The sequence below is a fragment of the Schistocerca americana genome, unplaced genomic scaffold (assembly GCF_021461395.2).
Source record: "Schistocerca americana isolate TAMUIC-IGC-003095 unplaced genomic scaffold, iqSchAmer2.1 HiC_scaffold_13, whole genome shotgun sequence".
Classification (NCBI taxonomy): Eukaryota; Metazoa; Arthropoda; class Insecta; order Orthoptera; family Acrididae; genus Schistocerca; species Schistocerca americana.
The window spans coordinates 14,891,492-14,911,804 of NW_025725371.1; positions in this window are offsets into that span (position 1 = coordinate 14,891,492).

A 20,313-nucleotide genomic window follows, 5' to 3' on the forward strand; every position below is an offset into this window, starting at 1 on the left:
GTTTCCGATACACCACTGCAGGTTCAATGTGTTCCTTTTACATACACATTGACGATGAAACACTGAAATTACATCGGAATTAAATACAAAAGGCACAATGTCGCCTTATGTGCAAGAAGAGTGAGAATTCTTAGAGTCCGTGCTTTGATCCTTTCCTGTGAGACCAGTATTAGTTTCCGATACACCACTGCAGGTTCAATGTATTCATTTCACATACAAATTGACGATGAAACACTAAAATTACATCGGAATTAAATACAAAAAGCACAATGCCACCTTAAGTGCAAAAGTAGTGAGACTTCTTAGAGTATGTGCTTTGATCTTTTCCTATGAGACCAGTATTAGTTTCCGATACACCACTGCAGGTTCAATGTTATCCTTTTACATACACATTGACGATGAAACTCTGAAATTACATCGGAATTAAATACAAAAGGAACAATGCCACCATAAGTGCAAAAGGAGAGAGACTTCTTAGAGTATGTGCTTTGATCCTTTCCTATGAGACCAGTTATAGTTTCCGATACACCACTGCAGGTTCAATGTATTCCATGGACCTTCACATTAACGATGAAACACAGAAATCGAGTCGGAATTAAATACAAAAGGCGCAATGCCGCCTTAAGTACTAGAATAGAGACACTTCTTACAGTCGGCGTTTTGATCCTTTCTTGCGAGACCAGTATTAGTTCTCGATACACCACTGCAGGTTCAATGTATTCCTTTTACATACACATTGACGATGAAACACAGACATTACATCGGAATTAAATACAAAAGGCACAATGCCACCTTAACTGCAAAAGGAGTGAGACTTTTTAGAGTGTGTGCTTTGATCCTTTCCTATGAGACCAGTATTAGTTTCCGATACACCACTGCAGGTTCAATGTATTCCTTTTACATACACATTGACGATGAAACACTGAAATTACATCGGAATTAAATACAAAAGGCACAATGCCACCTTAACTGCAAAAGGAGTGAGACTTCTTAGAGTATGTGCTTTGATCCTTTCCTATGAGACCAGTATTAGTTTCCGATACACCACTTCACGTTCAATGTATTCCTTTTACATACACATTAACGATGAAACACTGAAATTAAATCGGAATTAAATACAAAAGGCACAATGCCAACTTAACTGCAAAAGGAGTGAGACTTCTTAGAGTATGTGCTTTGATCCTTTCGTATGAGACCAGTATTAGTTTCCGATACACCACTGCAAGTTCAGTGTATTCCTTTTACATACACATTGAAGATGAAACACTGAAATTACATCGGAATTAAATACAAAAGGCACAATGCCGCCTTAAGTGCAAGAAGAGTGAGACCTCTCAGAGTCTTTGCTTTGATCCTTTCCTATGAGACCAGTTATAGTTTCCGATACACCACTGCTGGTTCAATGTATTCCTTGGACCTTCACATTGACGATGAAACACAGAAATCGCATCGGAATTAAATACAAAAAGCGCAATGCCGCCTTAAGTACAAGTATAGAGACTCTTCTTACAGTCGGTGCTTTGATCCATTCCTGACTTCTCAGACTCTGTGCTTTGATCCTTTCCTATGAGACCAGTATTAGTTTCCGGTACACCAGTCCACGTTCTCTGTATTCCTTGGACACTTACATTGACGACAAAACACAGAAATCGCATCGGAATTAAATACAAAAGGAACAATGCCGCCTTAAGTACAAGAATAAAGACTCTTCTGACAGTCGGTGCTTTGATCCTTTCCTATGAGACCAGTATTAGTTTCTGATACACCACTGCAGGTTCAATGTATTCCTTTTACATACACATTGACGATGAAACACTGAAATTACATAGGAATTAATTACAAAAGGCACAATGCCGCCTTAAGTGCAAGAAGAGTGAGACTTCTTAGAGTCTGTGATTTGATCCATTCCTGTGAGACCAGTATTAGTTTCCGATACACCACTGCAGGTTCAATGTATTCCTTGGACCTTCACATTAACGATGAAACACAGAAATCGCGTCGGAATTAAATACAAAAGGCACAATGCCACCTTAAGTGCAAAAGGAGTGAGACTTCTTAGAGTCTGTGCTTTGATCCTTTCCTATGAGACCAGTTCTTGCTTCCGATACACCACTGCAGGTTCAATGTATTCCTTTTACATGCACATTCACGATGAAATACTGAAATTACATCGGAATTAAATACAAAAGGCACAATGCCACCTTAAGTGCAATAGGAGTGAGACTTCTTAGAGTCTGTGTTTTGATCCTTTCCTATGAGACCAGTATTAGTTTCCGATACACCACTGCAGGTTCAATGTATTCCTTTTACATACACATTGACGATGAAACACTGAGATTACATCGGAATTAAATACAAAGGGCACAATGCTACCTTAAGTGCGCAAGGAGTGAGTCTTCTTACAGTCTGTCCTTTGATCCTTTCCTATGAGACCAGTATTAGTTTCCGATACACCACTGCATGTTCAATGTATTCCTTTTACATACACATTGACGATGAAACACTGAAATTACATCGGAATTAATTACAAAAGGCACAATGCCGCCTTAAGTGCAAGAAGAGTGTGAGTTCCTAGAGTCAGTGCATTGATCCTTTCCTGTGAGACCAGTATTAGTTTCCGATACACCACTGCAGGATCAATGTATTCCTTGGACCTTCACATTGACGATGAAACACAGAAATCGCATCGGAATTAAATACGAAAGGCACAACGCCACCTTAAGTACAAGAATTGAGATTCTTCTTACAGTCGGTGCTTTGATCCTTTCCTGTGACACCAGTATTAGTTTCCGATACACCACTGCAAGTTCAATGTATTCCTTTTACATACAAATTGAAGATGAAACACTGAAATTACATCGGAATTAAATACAAAAGGCACAATGCCGCCTTAAGTGCAAGAAGAGTGAGACCTCTCAGAGTCTTTGCTTTGATCCTTTCCTATGAGACCAGTTATAGTTTCCGATACACCACTGCTGGTTCAATGTATTCCTTGGACCTTCACATTGACGATGAAACACAGAAATCGCATCGGAATTAAATACAAAAAGCGCAATGCCGCCTTAAGTACAAGAATAGAGACTCTTCTTACAGTCGGTGCTTTGATCCTTTCCTGACTTCTCAGACTCTGTGCTTTGATCCTTTCCTATGAGACCAGTATTAGTTTCCGGTACACCAGTCCACGTTCTCTGTATTCCTTGGACACTTACATTGACGACAAAACACAGAATTCGCATCGGAATTAAATACAAAAGGAACAATGCCGCCTTAAGTACAAGAATAAAGACTCTTCTGACAGTCGGTGCTTTGATCCTTTCCTATGAGACCAGTATTAGTTTCCGATACACCACTGCAGGTTCAATGTATTCCTTTTACATATACATTGACGATGAAACACTGAAATTACATCGGAATTAAATACAAAGGGCGCAATTCCACCTTAAGTGCGAAAGGTGTGACACTTCTTAGAGTCTGTCCTTTGATCCTTTCCTATGAGACCAGTATTAGTTTCCGATACACCACTGCAGGTACAATGTATTCCTTTTACATACACATTGACGATGAAACACTGAAATTACATCGGAATTAAATACAAAAGGCGCAATGCCGCCTTAAGTGCAAGAAGAGTGAGACTTCTTAGAGTCTTAGCTTTGATCCTTTCCTATGAGACCAGTTATAGTTTCCGATACACCACTCCAGGTTCAATGTATTCCTTGGACCTTCACATTAACGATGAAACACAGAAATCAAGTCGGAATTATGTACAAAGGGCACAATGCCATCTTAAGCACAAGAATAGAGACTCTTCTTACAGTCGGTGTTTTGATCCTTTCCTGTGAGAACAGTATTAATTTCCGATACACCACTGCAGGTTCTATGTACTCCTTGCACATTCACATTGACGAGGAAACACAGAAATCGCATAGGAATTAAATACAAAAGGCACAATGCCGATTTAAGTATAAGAATAGGGACTCTTCTTACAGTGGGTGCTTTGATCCTTTCCTGTGAGACCAGTATTAGTTACCGATACACCACTGCAAGTTTAATGTATTCCTTTTACATACACATTGACGATGACACACTGAAATTGCATCGGAATTTAATACAAAAGGCAAAATGCCGTCTTAACTGCAAGAGGAGTGCGACATCTGAGAGTCTGTGCTTTGATCCTTTCCTGAGAGACCAGTATTAGTTTCCGATACACCACTGCAGGTTCAATGTATTCCATGGACCTTCACATTGACGATGAAACACAGAAATCGCATCGGAATTAAATACAAAAAGCACAATGCCGCCTTAAGTACAAGAATAGAGACCTTTCTACACAGTCGGTGCTTTGATCCTTTCCGGACTTCTCAGTCTCTGTGCTTTGATCCTTTCCTATGAGACCAGTATTAGTTTCCGGTACACCACTCCACGTTCTCTGTATTCCTTGGACATTTACATTGACGACAAAACACAGAAATCGCATCGGAATTAAATACAAAAGGAACAATGCCGCCTTAAGTACAAGAATAAAGACTCTTCTGACAGTCGGTGCTTTGATCCTTTCCTATGAGACCAGTGTTAATTTCTGATACACCACTGCAGGTTCAATGTATTCCTTTTACATACACATTGACGATGAAACACTGAAATTACATAGGAATTAAATACAAAAGTCACAATGCCACCTTAAGTGCAAAAGGAGTGAGACTTCTTAGAGTCTGTGCTTTGATCCTTTCCTATGAGACCAATTCTAGCTTCCGATACACCACTGCAGGTTCAATGTATTCCTTTTACATGCAAATTGACGATGAAATACTGAAATTACATCGGAATTAAATACAAAAGGCACAATGCCACCTTAAGTGCAAAAGGAGTGAGACTTCTTAGAGTCTGTGTTTCGATCCTTTCCTATGAGACCAGTATTAGTTTCCGATACACCACTGCAGGTTCAATGTATTCCTTTTACATACACATTGACGATGAAACACTGAGATTACACCGAAATTAAATACAAAGGGCACAATGCTACCTTAAGTGCGAAAGGCGTGAGACTTCTTACAGTCTGTCCTTTGATCCCTTCCTATGAGACCAGTATTAGTTTCCGATACACCACTGCAGGTTCAATGTATTCCTTTTACATACACATTGACGATGAAACACTGATATTACATCGGAATTAAATACAAAAGGCACAATGCCGCCTTAAGTGCAAGAAGAGTGAGACTTCTTAGGGTCTGTGCTTTGATCCTTTCCTGTAAGACCAGTGTTAGTTTCCGATACGCCACTGCAGGTTCAGTGCGTTCGTTGGACCTTCACATTGACGATGAAACACAGAAATCGCATCGGAATTAAATACAAAGGGCACAATGCCGCCTTAAGTACAAGAATAAAGACTATTCTCACAGTCGGTGCGTTGCGCATTCCCTGTGAGACCAGTATTAATTTCTGATACACCACTGCAGGTTCAATGTATTCTTTGGACCTTCACATTGACGATGAAACACAGAAATCGCATCGGAATTAAATACAAAAGGCACAATGCCACCTTAAGTACAAGAATAGAGACTCTTCTTACAGTCGGTGTTTGATCCTTTCCTTTGAGACCAGTATTAGTTTCCGATACACCACTGCAGGTTTAATGTATTCCTTTTACATACACATTTACGATGAAACACTGAAATTACATCGGAATTAAATACAAAAAGTACAATGCCGCCTTAAATGCAAAAAGAGTGAGACTTCTTAGAGTCTGTGCTTTGATCCTTTCCTATGAGACCAGTATTAGTTTCCGATACACCACTGCAGGTTCAATGTATTCCTTTTACATACACATTGACGATGAAACACTGAAATTACATCGGAATTAAATACAAAAGGCACAATGCCGCCTTAAATGCAAGAGGAGTGGGACTTCTTAGAGTCTGTGCTTTGATCCTCTCCTATGAGACCAGTATTGGTTTCCGATACACCACTGCAGGTTCAATGTATTCCTTTTACATACACATTGACGATGAAACACTGAAATTACATCAGAATTAAATACAATAAGCACAATGCCGATTTAAATGCAAGAAGAATGAGACTTCTTAGAGTCTGTGCTTTGATCCATTCCGGTGAGACCAGTATTAGATTCCGATACACCACTGCAGGTTCAATGTATCCCTTGGACCTTCACATTGACGATGAAACACAGAAATCGCATCGGAATTAAATACAAAAAGCACAAGGCCGCCTTAAGTAGAAAAATAGAGACTCTTCTTCCAGTCGGTGCTTTGATCCTTTGCTGTGACACCAGTATTAGTTTCCGATACAACACTGCATGTTCAATGTATTATTTGGACATTCACATTGACGATGAAACACTGAAATTACAACGGAATTAAATACAAAAGGCACAATGCCGCCTTAAATGCAAAAAGATTGAGACTTCTTAGAGTCTGTGCTTTGATCCTTTCCTATGAGACCAGTATTAGTTTCCGATACACCACCGCAGGTTCAATCTATTTCTTTTACATACACATTGACGATGAAACACTGAAATTACATCGGAATTAAAAACAAAGGGCACAATGCAGCCTAAAATGCAAAAAGAGTAAGACTTCTTAGAGTCTGTGCTTCGATCCTTCCCTATGAGACCAGTATAAGTTTCCGATACATCACTGCAGATTCAATGAATTCCATTTGCATACACATTGACGATGAAACACTGAAATTACATCAGAATTAATTACAAAAGGCAGAATGCCGCCTTAGGTGCAAGAAGATTGAAACTTCATAGGGTCAGTGCTTTGATCCTTTCCTCTGAGACCAGTTTTAGTTTCCGATACACCACTGCAGGTTCAATGTATTCCTTGGACATTCACATTGACGATGAAACACAGAAATCGCATCGGAATTAAATACAAAAGGCACATTGCCGCCTTATGTACAAGAGTAGAGACTCTTCTAACAGTCGGTGTTTTGATCCTTTCCTGTGAGACCAGTATTAGTGTCCGATACACCACTGCATTTTCAATGTATTCCTTGGACTTTCACATTGACGATGAAACACTGAAATTACATCGGAAATAATTACAAGAGGCACAATGCCGCCTTAAGTGCAAGAAGAGTGAAAATTCTTAGAGTCTGTGCTCTGATTCCTTCCTATGAGGCCAGTATTAGTTTCCGATACACCACTGCAGGTTCAATATATTCCTTGGACCTTCACATTGACGGAGAAACACAGATATCGCATAGGAATTAAATATAAAAGGCACAATGCCGCCTTAAGTACAAGAATAGTGACTCTTCTTACAGTCGGTGCTTTGATCCTTTCCTGTGCGACCAGTATTAGTTTCCGATACACCACTGCAGGTTCTATGTATTCCTTGGACATTCACATTGGCTATGAAACACAGAAATTACATCGGAATTAAATACAAAAGTCACAATGCCACCTTAAGTGCAAAAGGAGTGAGACTTCTTAGAGTCTGTGCGTAAATCCTTTCCAATGAGACCAGTATTAGCTTCCGATACACCACTGCAAGTTCAATGTATTCCTTTTACATACACCTTGACGATGAAACACTGAAATTACATCGGAATTAAATACAAAAGGCACAATGCCACCTTAAGTACAAAAGGAGTGAGACTTCTTTGAGTCTGTGTTTTGATCCTTTCCTGTGAGACCAATATTAGTTTCCGATACACCACTGCTGGTTCTATTTATTCCTTGGACATTCACATTGACGATGAAATACTGAAATTACATCGGAGTTAATTACGAAAGGCACAATGCCGCCTTAAGTGCAAGAAGAGTGAGACTTCTTAGTGTCTGTGCTTTGATCCTTTCCTGTGAGACCAGTTTTAGTTTCCGATACTCCACTGCAGGTCCAATGTATTCCTTAGACCTTCACATTGACGATGGATCACTGAATTTAATTCGGAATTAAATACAAAATGCACAATGCCACCTAAAGTGCTAGTAGAGTGAGACTTCTTAGAGTGTACGATTTTATCCTTTCCTGTGAGACCAGTATTAGTTTCCGATACACCACTGCAGGTTCAATGTATTCCTTTTACCTACACATTGACGATGAAACACTGAAATTACATCGGAATTAAATACAAAAGGCACAATGCTGCCTTAAATGCAAGAAGAGTGAGACTTCTTAGAGTCTGTGCTTTGATCCTCTCCTATGAGACCAGTATTGGTTTCCAATACACCACTGCAGGTTCAATGTATTCCTTTTACATACACATTGACGATGAAACACTGATATTACATCGGAATTGAATACAATAAGCACAATGCCGACTTAAATGCAAGAAGAGTGAGACTTCTTAGAGTCTGTGCTTTGATCCTTTCCTATGAGACCAGTATTAGTTTCCGATATTACACTGCAGGTTCAATGTATTCCTTTTACATACACATTGACGATGAAACACTGAAACTACATCGGAATTAAATACAAAAGGCACAATGCCGCCTTAAATGCAAGAAGAGTGAGACTTCTTACAGTCTGTGCTTTGATCCTTTCCTATGAGACCAGTATTAGCTTCCGATACACCACAGCAGGTTCAATGTATTCCTTTTACATACACATTGACGATGAAACACTGAAATTACATCGGAATTAATTACAAAAGGCCCAATGCCGCCTTAAGTGCAAGAAGATTGAGACTTCATAGGGTCTGTGCTTTGATCCTTTCCTGTGAGACCACTTTTAGTATCCGATACACCACTGCAGGTTCAATGTATTCCTTGGATCTTCACATTGACGTTGAAACACAGTAAACGCATCGGGATTAAATACAAAAGGCACAACGCCGCCTTAAGTACAAGAATAGAAACTCTGAAATTACATTGGAATTAAATACAAACGGCAAAATGCCGATTTAAGTGCAAGATGAGTGAGACTTCTTGGAGTCTGAGCTTTGATCCTTTCCTAAGAGACCAGTATTAGTTTCCGATACACCACTGCAGGATCAATATAATCCTCGGACCTTCACATTGACGATGAAACACAGAAATCGCATCGGAATTAAATACAAAAGGCACAATGCCACCTTAAGTACAAGAATAGATTCTTACAGTCGGTGCTTTGAGCATTCCCTGTGAGACCAGTATTAGGTTCCGATACACCACTGCAGGTTCAATGTAATCCTTGGACCTTCACTTTGACGATGAAACACAGAAATCGCATCGTAATTAAATACAAAAGACACAATGCTGCCTTAAGTACAAGAATAGAGACTCTTCTTACAGTCGGTGCTTTGAGCATTCCCTGCGAGACCAGTATTAGTTTCCGATACACCACTGCATGTTCAATGTATTCCTTCGACATTCACACTGACAATGAAATACTGAAATCGCATCGGAATTAAATACCAAAGGCACAATGCCGCCTTAAGTACAACATTAGGGACTCTTCTTACAGTCGGTGCTTTCAGCATCCCCTGTCAGACCAGTATTAGTTTCCGATACACCACTGCAGGTTCAATGTATTCCTTGGACCATCACATTGACGATGAAACACAGCAATCGCATCGGAATTTCCTACAAAAGGCACCATGCCGCCTTAAGTACAGGAATATAGACTCTACTTACAATCGGTGCTTTGAGCATTCCCTGTGAGACCAGTATTAATTTCCGATTCACCACTACACGTTCAATGCATTCCTTGGACCTTCACATTGACGATGACACACAGAAATCGCATCGGAATTAAATTCAAAAGGCACAATGCCGCCTGAAGTACAAGAATAGAGACTCTTCTTACAGTCGGCGCTTTGAGCATTCCCTGTCAGACCAGTATTAGTTTCCGATACACCACTGCAGGTTCAATGTATTCCTTGGACCTTCACATTGACGATGAAACACCGAAATCGCATCGGAAGTAAATACAAAAGGCACAATGCCGCCTTAAGTACAAGAATAGGGACTCTTCTTACAGTCGGTGCTTTGAGCATTCCCTGTGAGACCAGTATTAGTTTCCGATACACCACTGTAGTATCAATATAATCCTTGGACCTTCACATTGTCAATGAAACACAGAAATCGCATCGGAATTAAATACAAAAGGCACAATGCCACCTTAAGTACAAGAATAGAGACTCTTCTTATAGTCGGTGCTTTGAGCATTCCCTGTGAGACCAGTATTTGTTTCCGGTACACCACTGCATGTTCAATGTATTCCTTGGACATACACATTAACGATGAAACACTGAAATCGCATCGGAATTAAATACAAAAGGCACAATGCCGCCTTAAGTACAAGAATAGGGGCCCTTCTTAATGTCGGTGCTTTGAGCATTCCCTGTCAGACCAGTATTAGTTTCCGATACACAACTGCAGGTTCAATGTATTCCTCGGACCTTCACATTGACGATGAAACACTGAAATTACTTTGGAATTAAATGCAAAGGGCACAATGCCGCTTTAAGTGCAAGAAGAGTGAGACTTCTTAGAGTCTGTGCTTTGATCCTTTCCTGTGAGACCAGTATTAGTTTCCGATACACCACTGAAGATTCAATGTATTCCTTGGACCTTCACATTGACGATGAAACACAGAAATCGCATCGGAATTAAATACAAATTGCACAATGCCGCCTTAAGTACAAGAATAGACACTCTTCTTACAGTCGGTGCTTTGAGCATTCCCTGTGAGACCAGTACTAGTTTCCGACACACCACTGCAGGTTCATTGTATTCCTTGGACCTTCACATTGACGAGGAAACACAGAAATCGCATCGGAGTTAAATACAAAAGGAACAATGCCGCCTTAAGTACAAGAATAGAGATTCTTCTTACAGTCTGTGTTTTGAGCATTCCCTGTGAGACCAGAATTAGTTTCCGATACACCACTGTAGGTACAATATAATCCTCGGACCTTGACATTGACGATGAAACACAGAAATCGCATCGGAATTAAATACAAAAGGCACAATGGCGCCTTAAGTACAAGAATATCGACTCTTCTTAAAGTCGGTGCTTTGAGCATTCCCTGTCAGTCCAGTATTAGTTTCCTAACACCACTGCAGGTTCAATGTTTTCCTTGGAGCATTACATTGACGATGAAACACCGAAATCGCATCGGAAGTAAATACAAAAGGCACAATGTGGCATTAAGTACAAGAATAGGGACTCTTCTTACTGTCGGTGCTTTGAGCATTCCCTGTCAGACCAGTATTAGTTTCCGATACACCACTCCAGGTTCAATGTATTCCTTGGACCTTCACATTGACGGTGAAACACCGAAATCGCATCAGAATTAAATACAAAAGGCACAATGTCGCCTTAAGTACAAGAATAGAGACTCTTCTTACAGTCTGTGCTTTGAGCTTTCCCTGTGAGAGCAGTATTAGTTTCCGATACACCACTGTAGGTTCAATGTATTTCTTGGACCTTCACATTGACGATGAAACACAGAAATCGCATCGCAATTAAATACAAACGGCACAATGCCGACTTAAGTACCAGAATAGATTCTTACACTCAGTGCTTTGAGCATTCTCTGTGGGACCAGTATTAGTTTCCCATACACCACTGAAGGTTCAATTTATTCCTTGGACATTCACATTGATGATGAAACTCAGAAAACGCATCGGAATTTAATAGAAAAGGCAAAATGCCGCCTTAAGTACAAGAATAGAGACTCTTCTTACAGTCGGTGTTTTTAACATTCCCTGTGAGACCAGTATTAGTTTCCGATACACCACTGCAGGTTCAAGGTATTCCTTGGACATACACGTTGACGATGAAACACTCACATTACATCGCAATTAAATACAAAAGGCACAATGCCGCCTTAAGTACAAGAATAGATTCTTACAGTCGGTGTTTTGAGCATTCCCTGTGTGACCAGTATTAGTTTCCGATACACCACTGCAGGTTCAATGTAATCCTTGGACCTTCACATTGACGATGAAGCACAGAAATCGCATCGTAATTAAATACAAAAGGCACAATGCTGCCTTAAGTACAAGAATAGAGATTCTTATAACAGTCGGTGCTTTGAGCATTCCCTGTGAGACCAGTATTAGTTTCCGATACACCACTGCAGGTTCAATGTATTCCTTCGACACACACAGTGACGATGAAACACTGAAATCACATCGGAATTAAATACCAAAGGCACAATGCCGCCTTAAGTACAACATTAGGGACTCTTCTTACAGTCGGTGCTTTGAGCATTCCCTGTCAGACCAGTATTAGTTTCCGATACACCACTGCAGGTTCAATATAATCCTTGGACCTTCACATTGACAATGAAACACAGAAATCGCATCGGAATTAAATACAAAAGGCACAATGCCGCCTTAAGTACAAGAATGGAGACTCTTCTTACAGTCGGTGCTTTGAGCATTCCCTGTGAGACCATAAATTGCATCGGAATTAAGTACAGAAGGCACAATGCCGACTTAAGTACATGAAGACTGACTCTTCTTACTGTCTATGTTTTGAACCTTTCCTGTGAAACCAGTTTTAGATTCCGATACTTAACTTCAGGTTTACTGTATCCCTTGGACCTTCTTAATGACGATGAAACACAGAAATTGCATCGGAAGTAAATACAAAAGGCACAGTGCCGACTTAACTACAAGATGACAGACTCTTCTTAGATTCTATGATTTGAGCCTTTCCTGTGAGAACAGTTTTAGATTCCGATTCCTCACTTCAGGTTTACTGTATCCCTTGGACCTTCTTGTGGACGATGAAACACAGAAATTGCATCGGAATTAAATACAAAAGGCACAATGCTGACTTAAGTACAAGAAGACTGTCTCTTCTTACTGTCTATGCATTGAACCTTTCCTGTGACACCAGATTTAGATTCCGATGCTTCACTTCAGGTTTACTGTATCCCTTGGACCTTCTTATTGACGATGTCACACCGAAACTGCATCGGAATTAAATACAAAAGGCACAATGACGACTTAAGTACAAGATGACTGACAGTTCTTACATTTTATGATTTGAGCCTTTCCTCTGAGACCAGTTTTAGATATCGGTGCTTCACTTCAGGTTTACTGTATCCCTCGGACCTTCTCTTTGACGGTGAAACACAGAAATTGCATCGGAAATAAATGCAAAAAGCACAATGCCGACTTAAGTACAAGAAGACTGACTCTTCTTACATTCTATGATTTGAACCTTTTCTGTGAGACAGGTTCCAGATTCCGATGCTTCACTTCAGGTGTAGTGTATCCCTTGGACCTTCTTGTTGACGATGATACACACAAATTGCATCGGAATTAAATACAAAAGGCACAATGCCGACGTAAGTACAGGAGGACTGACTCTACTTACATTCTATTAATAGAGCCTCTCCTGTGAGACCAGTTTTAGATATCGATGCTTTACTGCAGGTTTACTGTATCCCTTCGTCCTTGTTTTTGACGATAAATCACAGAAATTGCAACGGAATTAAATACAAAAGGCACAATGCCAACTTAAGTACAAGAACACTGACTCTTCTTACCGTCAATGTTTTGAACCTTTCCGGTGAGACCACTTTTAGATTCCGATGCTTAACCTCAGGTTTACTTTATCCCTTGGACCTTCTTATTGATGATGAAACACAGAAATTGCATCTTAATTAAATACAAAAGGCACAATGCCGACTTAACTACAAGAAGACTGACTCCTCTTACTGTCTATGATTTGAACCTTTCCTGTGAGAACAGTTTTAGATTCCGATGCTTCACTTCAGGTTTACTAATCCCTTGGACCTTCTTATTGACGATGAAACACAGAAATTGCATCGGAATTAATTACAAAAGGCACAATGCCGACTAAGTAAAAGAGGACTGACTCCTCTTACAGTCTATGTTTTGAACCTTTCCTGTGTGACCAGTTTCAGATTCCGATGCTTCGCTTCAGGTGTACTGTGTCCCTTGGACCTTCTTACTGACGATGAAACAAAGAAATTGCATCGGAATTAACTACAAAAGGCACAATGCCGACATAAATACAAGAAGACTGACTCTTCTTACTGTCTATGTTTCGAACCTTTCCTGTGAGACCAGTTTCAGATTCTGATGCTTTACTTCAGGTTTACTAATCCCTTGGACCATATTATTGACGATGAAACACAGAAATTGCATCGGAATTAAATACAAAAAGCACAATGCCGACTTAAATACAAGAAGTCTGACTCTTCTTATTGTCTAAGTTTTGAACCTTTCCTGTGAGGCCAGATTTAAATTCCGATGCTTTACTTCAGGTTCACTCTCTTCCTTTTACCTTCTTATTGATGAAGAAACACAAAAATTGCATCGGTACTAAATACAAAAGTCACAATGCCAACTTAAGTACAAGAAGTCTGACCCTTCTTACTGTCTATGTTTTGAGCCTTTCCTGTGCGACCACTTTTAGATTCCGATGCTTCACTTCAGGTTTACAGTATCCCTTGGACCTTCTTATTGACGTTCAAACACAGAAATTGCATCGGAATTAAACACAAAAGGCACAATGCCGACTTAAGTACAAGAAGACTGACTCTTCATACTGTCTATGTGTTGAACCTTTCCTGTGAGACCAGTTTATGATTCCGATGCTTCACTTCAGGTTTACTGTATCCCTTAGACCTTCTTATTGACGATGAAACACAGAAATTGCATCGGAATTAAAAACAAAAATCACAATGCCGACTTAAGTACAAGAAGACTGACTCTTCTTACTGTCTATGATTTGAACCTTTCCTGTGAGAGCAGTTTTAGATTCTGATGCTTTACTTCCGGTTTAGAAATCCCTTGGACCTTCTTATTGACGATGAAACACAGAAATTGCATCGGAATTAAGTACAAAAGCCACAATGCCGATTAAGTAAAAGAGGACTGACTCTTCTTACATACTATGATTTGAACCTTTCCTGTAATACCAGTTTTAGATTCCGATGCTTCACTACAGGTTTTCTGTATCCCTTGGACCTTCTTATTGACGATGAAACACAGAAAATGTATCGGAAATAAATACAGTAGGCACAATGGCGACTTAAATACTAAAAGACTGATTCTTCTTACTGTATATATTTTGAACCTTTCCTGTGAGGCCAGTTTTAGATTCCGATGCTTTACTTCAGGTTTACTGTCTCCGTTCTACCTTCTTATTGACGATGAAACACAAAAATTGCATCAGAATTAAATACAAAAGGCACAAAGCCGAATTAAGTACAAGAATCCTGAGTCTTCTTATTGTCTTTGCTTTGAGCCTTTCCTGTGAGACCAGTTTTAGATTCAGATGCTTCATTAGAGATTTACTGTATCCCTTTGACCTTCTTGTTGATGATGAAACACAGAAATTCCATTGGAATGATGTACAAAAGGCACAATGTCTTACTTAAGTACAAGAAGACTGACTCTTCTTAGATACTATGATTTGATCCTTTCCTGTGAGACCAGTTTTAGATTCCGATGCTTCCCTTCAGTATTACTGTTTCCCTTAACCCTTCTTAGTGACGATGAAACGCAAAATTTGCATCGGAATTAAATACAGAAGGCACAATGCCGACTTATGTACAAGAAGACTGACTCTTCTTACTGTCTATGCTTTGAACCTTTCCTTTGACACCAGTTTTAGATTCCGATATTTCACTTCAGGTTTACTGTATCCCTTGGACCTTCTTATTGACGATGTCACACCGAAATTGCATCGGAATTAAATACAAAAGGCACAATGACGACTTAAGTACAAGATGACTGACTGTTCTTACATTCTATGATTTGAGGCTTTCCTCTGAGACCAGTTTTAGATATCGGTGCTTCACTTCAGGTTTACTGTATCCCTCGGACCTTCTCTTTGACGGTGAAACACAGAAATTGCATCGGAAATAAGTGCAAAAAGCACAATGCCGACTTATGTACAAGAAGACTGACTCTTCTTACATTCTATGATTTGAACCTTTTCTGTGAGACAGGTTCCAGATTCCGATGCTTCACTTCAGGTTTACTGTATCCCTTGGACCTTCTTATTGACGATGATGCACAGAAATTGCATCGGAAATAACTACAATAGGCACAATGCCGACTTAAATACAAAAAGACTGACTCTTCTTACTGTATATGTTTTGAACCTTTCCTGTGAGGCCAGATTTTGATTACGATGCCTTACCTCAGGTTTACTGTCTCCCTTTTACCTTCTTATTGACGATGAAACACAGAAATTGCATCGGAATTAAATACAAAAGGCACAAAGCCGAATTAAGTACAAGAAGTCTGGCTCTTCTTATTGGCTATGTTTGAGCCTTTCCTGTGAGACCAGTTTTAGATTCCGATGCTTCATTACTGGTTTAGTGTATGCCTTGGACCTTCTTGTTGATAATGAAACACAGAAATTCCACTGTAGTTAAGTACAGAAGGCACAATGTCTTCCTTAAGTAGAAGAAGACTGACTCTTCTTAGATTCTATGATTTGAGGTTTTCCTAAGAGGCCAGTTTTATATTCCGATGCTTCTCTTCAGGTTTACTGTTTCCCTTGGACCTTCTTATTGACGATGAAACGCATAAATTGCATCGGAATTAAATACAGAAGGCACAATGCCGACTTAAGTACATGAAGACTTACTCTTCTTACTGTCTATGTTTTGAACCTTTCCTGTGAAACCAGTTTTAGATTCCGAGACTTCACTTCAGGTTTGCTGTATCCCTTGGACCTTCTTATTGACGATGAAACATAGAAATTGCATCGGAATTAGATGCAAAAGGCACAGTGCCGACTTCAGTACAAGAAGACTGACTCTTCTTACTGTCTATGTTTTAAACCTTTCCTGTGAGACCAGTTTTAGATTCCGATGCTTCACGTCAGGTTTACTGTATCCCTTGGACCTTCGTATTGACGTTGAAACCTAGAAATTGCATCGGAATTAAATACAAAACGCACAATGCCGACTTACGTACAAGAAGTCTGACTCTTCTTAATGTCAATGTTTGAACCTTTCCCTTTGAGAACAGTTTTAGATTCCGATGCTTCACTGCAGGTTTACTGTATCACTTGGACCTTCTTGCTGACGATGAAACACAGAAATTGCATCGGAATTAAATACAAAAGGCACAATGCCGACATAAATACAAGAAGACTGACTCTTCTTACTGTCTATGTTTCGAACCTTTCCTGTGAGACCAGTTTTAGATTCCGATGCTTCACTTCATGTTTACTGTATCCCTTGGACCTCCTTTTTGACGATGAAACACAGAATTTGCATCGGAATTAAATACAAAAGGCACAATGCCGACATAAATACAATAGAACTGACTCTTCTTACTGTCTATGTTTTAAACCTTTCCTGTGGGACCATTTTTAGGTTCCGATGCTTCACTTCAGGTTTACTGAATCCCTTGGACCTTCCTATTGGCGATGAAACAAAGAAATTGCATCGGAATTAAATACAAAAGGCACAATGCCGACTGAAGTACAAGAAGACTGACTCTTCTTACATTCTATGATTTGATCCTTTCCTATGAGACCAGTTTTAGATTCCGATGCTTCACTTCAGGTTTACTGCATCCCTGGGACCTTCTTATAGACGATGAAACACAGAAATTGCATCGGGATTAAATGCAAAAGGCACAATGCTGTCTTAAGTACAAGAAGACTAACTCTTCCTACATTCTATGATTTGAGCCTTTGTTGTGAGACCAGTTTTAGATATCGATGCTCCACCTACGGTTTACTGTATCCCTTGGACCTTCTTATTGACGATGAAACACAGATATTGCATCGGAATTAAATACAAGTGGCACAATGCCGACTAAAGTACAGGAAGACTAACTCTTCTTAATGTCTATGCTTTGAAACTTTCGTGTAAGACCAATTTTAGATTCTGATGCTTCACTGCAGGTTTACTGTATCTCTTGGACCATCTTGCTGACGATGAAACACAGAAATTGCATCGGAATTAAATACAAAAGGCACAATGTCTTACTTAAGTACAAGATGACTGACTCTTCTTAGATTCTATGATTTGAGCCATTCCTGTGAGACCAATTTTAGATTCCGATGCTTAACCTCAGGTTTACTTAATCCCTTGGACCTTCTTATTGACGATGAAACACAGAAGTTGCTTCGGTATTAAATACAAAATGCACAATGCCGACTTAACTACAAGAAGACTGACTCTTCTTACTGTCTATGTCTTGAACCTTTCCTGTGAGAACAGTTTTAGATTCCGATGCTTCACTTCAGGTTTACTGTATCCCTTGGACCTTCTTATTGACGATGAAACACAGAAATTGCATCGGAAATAAGTACAATACGCACAATGCCGACTTAATTACAAGAAGACTGACTCTTCTTACTGTCAATGTTTCGAACCATTCCTGTGAGACCAGTTTTAGATTCTGATGCTTCACTTCAGGTTTACTAATCCCTTCGACCTTCTTATTGACGATGAAACACAGATATTGCATTGGAATTAAGTACAAAAGCCTCAATGCCGATTAAGTACAAGAGGACTGACTCTTCTTACATTCTATGATTTGAACCTCTCCTGTAATACCAGTTTTAGATTCCGATGCTTCACTTCAGGTTTACTGTCTCCCCTTTACCTTCTTATTGACGATGAAACACAGAAATTGCATCGGAATTAAATACAAAAGGCACAATGCCGACTTAAGTACAGGAGGACTGACTCTACTTACATTCTATTAATTGAGCCTTTCCTGTGAGACCAGTTTTAGATATCGATGCTTCACTGCGGGTTTACTGTATCCCTTGGGCCTTCTTTTTGACGATAAAACACAGAAATTGCATCGGAATTAAATACAAAAGGCACATGCCAACATAAGTACAAGGACACTGACTCTTCTTACATTCTATGATATCAGCCTTTCCTGTGTGACCAGTTTCAGATTCCGACGCATCACTTCAGATTTACTGTATCCCTTGGACCTTCTTATTGACGATGAAACACAGAAATTGCATCGTAATTAGATGCAAAAGTCACAATGTCGACTTAAGTACAAGAAGACTGACTCTTCTTACTGTCTATGTCTTGAACCTTTCCTGTGAGAACAGTTTTAGATTCCGATGCTTCACTTCAGGTTTACTGTATCCCTTGGACCTTCTTATTGACGATGAAACACAGAAATTGCATCGGAAATAAATACAATAGGCACAATCCAGACTTAAATACAAAAAGACTGACTCTTCTTACTGTATATGTTTTGAACCTTTCCAGTGAGGCCAGTTTTAGATTCCGATGCTTTACTTCAGGTTTACTGTCTCCCTTTCACCTTCTTATTGACGATGAAACACAGAAAGTGCATCGGAATTAAATACAAAAGGCACAAAGCCGAATTAAGTACAAGAAGTCTGACTCTTCTTATTGTCTACGTTTTGAGCCTTTCCTGTGAGACCAGTTTTAGATTCTGATGCTTCATTACAGGTTTACTGTATCCCTTGGACCTTCTTGTTGATGATGAAACACACAAATTCCATTGGAATTAAGTACAAAAGGCACAATGTCTTACTTAAGTACAAGAAGACTGACTCTTCTTACTGTCTATGTTTTGAACCTTTCCTGTGAGACCAGTTTAAGATTCCGATGCTTCACTTCAGGTTTACTGTATCCCTTGGACCTTCGTATTGACGTTGAAATATAGAAAATGCATCGGAATTAAATACAAAGGACACAATGCCGACTTATGTACAAGAAATCTGACTCTTCTTACTGTCTATGATTTTAGCCTTTCCAGTGAGACCAGTTTTAGATTCCGATTCTTCACTTCAGGTTTACTGTATCCCTTGGACCCTCTTGTGGACGATGAAACTCAGAAATTGCATCGGAATTAAATACAAAAGTCACAATGCTGACTTATGTACAAGAAGACTGACTCTTCTTACTGTTTATGATTAGAACCTTTCCTGTGACACCAGGTTTAGATCCCGAAGCTTCAATTCAGGTTTACTGTATCCCTTGGACCTTCTTATTGACGATGACACACCGAAATTGCATCGGAATTAAAACCAAAAAGCACAATGTCGACTTAAGTACAAGATGACTGACTCTTCTTACATTCTATGACTTGAGCCGTTTCTCTGAGACCAGTTTTAGATATCTATGCTTCACTTCAGGTTTACTGTGTCCCTCGGACCTTCTCTTTGACGATAAAACACAGAAATTGCATCGGAATTAAATGCAAAAAGCACAATGCCGACTTAAGTACAAGAAGACTGACTCTCTTTACATTCTATGATTAGAGCCTTTTCTGTGAGACAAGTTCCGGATTCCGATGCTTCACTTCATGTGTAGTGTATCCCTTGGACCTTCTTGTAGACGATGATACACTGAAATTGCTTCGGAATTAAATACAAAAGGCACAATGCCGACTTAAGTACAGGA